Genomic DNA, 2,592 nt, shown 5'->3' with positions numbered 1-2,592 from the left:
AATCAAGATCGAGGAAAGAAAGTCTTTGAACCATTGACTCAAATCCATTATCGAATTCTACTCAATGGAATATGGAGGTACTGTAGAAACGCAACCCTAAAACGATGCAGAAGATAATGGAAAAACAAGAACAAGCAATGCATACAAATTTACGAGTTCGGCAAGATTTTCTACGTCCCCGGTGAGATGAGATCCTGCTTCACTATCAATGGAGAATAAGGTTACAACGCTCGTTCTGCCTGTCTAGGCGCTGCACCAGTACTCCCTGGATTAAACTATGATGAAATATAAGACATCATACACCAACAGATACTTATGACTGAATGGGCGGATTTGGCCTTTCACAATAAAGCGTAGATAGAATTGCCATGAAACGACTTATTAACAGATTAATAGATCAATTCAGATTATATACATGCATGAAGAAAATATTTTCCCCTCTCATCTTCGGTTTTACCCCCAATAATCAACTGAATGTCAATTCCAAGTCAAATGATTACAAGCAACCTCATTATCTATTCCACCTTTTTCTCTTAACAATTGTTTTTTAATAAATAAATTAAAATATCTATGCACCTCGATCTAATGCAGCCTACATACTTGTGAACATTCAAAACTCATTTATTTAGATTAAAAAACTAGGAACTACATCTGCGAATATACTCCTTAACAAGCTTTGCAAATGCTGAGGACTTGATCTCTAGCAATTTGGCTGGAGAATCATATTCTAGTACAATGCCTGCTTAAGACAAGAAAAACTATCAATTTGATTATGCAAACACCAGAAAATAATGAGAATACATGTATCGAACTCAACTAAGACCATTTGATTGTATAGTACTAATTTCTAGCTACTAACCATTATCGAGAAGGAGAACCTTGTCAACATCAAGAATTGAAGTTATTCTATGCGCAATTGTGATGACAGTAGACCTTGAGAAGTGTTCCCTAAGAGTTTGCTGAATTTGATAATCAGTTGCAGTATCCACTGATGCTGTAGCTTCATCGAGTACTACCACTTTGCTTTTCTTGAGTAATACCCGTCCTAAACAAACTAGCTGCCTTTGACCCATACTCCAATTCTCGCCATTCTCAGTCACTGTGATAGACACCATATGAAAATGGGTTAGTTATTCAACACCTTATTTTCATTAACTTTCTTCTCCTACTTTTGTCGGAAAAGGGATGGGGGGAAGGATTGTGTACTTAGGCATGGATAAATTGATGTTGAAATTTTTGGTATAGAGTGAACATAAGAAGAAACTAACCTGCACAATCAAGCTTCCCTTCCTTCTTTCTAACTTCATTAGCTAGTTGGCATCTATCTAAAGCCTAAAACAACAAAAATAAAACATTAACTTACCACCTCGCTTGATTATCCAAGAGGACATAGAATTGATCATTAAGGATGACCTAATAAAAAGATGAAATGAACCAAGAAGGGGGTGCCAAGTGGAAATGGAAAATAGAAAGATGAAAATAATGGACTTCAAAGTTCCAAGAGAATCTCTTAAGCAAAACTTGGTCAAAAGATGATCCATTGTATTCAATGAAATGATTCCAATATCTTTACATAAAGGATTTAAACAATTGAAAAAACAGAAAGAAAAGAAGACAATTATAATATCTACATGTCCTAACCAGTTAATTGCAATGTGTTTGTTTATTATGTGAATCATCATTAAGAAGCATATATGTCCCTCATATCTTTGTCACTAATTAAATTACTCGTAATAAGTAAAAGAATCCTACCTCCTAGATCTGTTCATCAGTGAATTCTTCAAGCGGGTCAAGATTATTCCTCAAAGTCCCCTCAAACATTGTTGGATCTTGCGGGATGATGCTCAATCCTGATCGCAAGTCATGAAGGCCAATCTTGGAGATGTTGATATCATCTATATAAATATGACCAGCTATAGGTTCAAGCATGCAGAAGAGAGCTTGTATGAGAGTTGATTTACCACTCCCCGTTCTCCCAACGATGCCAATCTTAATCCCTCCGGGAAAAGTGCATGTGAGACCTCGCAACACAAGTGGAAGGTGTGGGGCATACCGGACCTACATACATATTAAACAATAAAATAATAAAGCTTAAAAGAATTCTACAAGAGTAGGAAGAACTATCCAACAACATAAGGCTTTAGAGGATCTATTCCATAAAATGAGAGAAAAAAAAAAAAAGAAAGGAAAATAAAGAACTGAGGAATTGAAATTGGGGATTACTTGCAATTCAACAATATCAATTTTCCCTTGTGATGGCCAGTCACTTCCTAGTCTATTTTCTTCTACCAACAAAGGGGGTTCACTAGGGATGCATGCATACTGTAACATTCTCTCAATGGATATGATTTTATTCTCAAGACCGCAAAGATCCCATACGACCCCATGCAAACTAAAACCAAGTCCATATGTGACTGCTAAACCAGCAACACCTTCAAGAGAGAAAAGAAAAACAAAATAAATTCAAAATCATGCTTTCAATTGGGTAATCAACCACTATAGTCCTAAAAGATGAATATTTTTTTTTATTTTTTATTTTTATTTTTTTATTTTTTAAAATCTCAAGCTCAATATATTACCAGGGCTAAATAT

The 2,592-nt window shown here is 35.3% G+C and overlaps 1 long non-coding RNA gene across 1 annotated transcript; it reads right to left on the bottom strand.

The window, feature by feature from the left end:
* Positions 1-512: 512 nt before the first annotated feature.
* LOC122088614 lies at positions 513-2,386 on the bottom strand. Its single transcript, XR_006143102.1, has 5 exons — positions 2,224-2,386; positions 1,753-2,058; positions 1,269-1,332; positions 860-1,099; positions 513-739 (listed from the first exon to the last, which is right to left on the bottom strand). It is a non-coding gene; the product is annotated as an uncharacterized LOC122088614 (long non-coding RNA).
* Positions 2,387-2,592: the final 206 nt, after the last annotated feature.

This window comes from Macadamia integrifolia, chromosome 9, assembly GCF_013358625.1.
Source record: "Macadamia integrifolia cultivar HAES 741 chromosome 9, SCU_Mint_v3, whole genome shotgun sequence".
Classification (NCBI taxonomy): Eukaryota; Viridiplantae; Streptophyta; class Magnoliopsida; order Proteales; family Proteaceae; genus Macadamia; species Macadamia integrifolia.
Note: the sequence above shows the minus strand (reverse complement) of the source record. Positions and strands in the feature narration are given on the sequence as shown.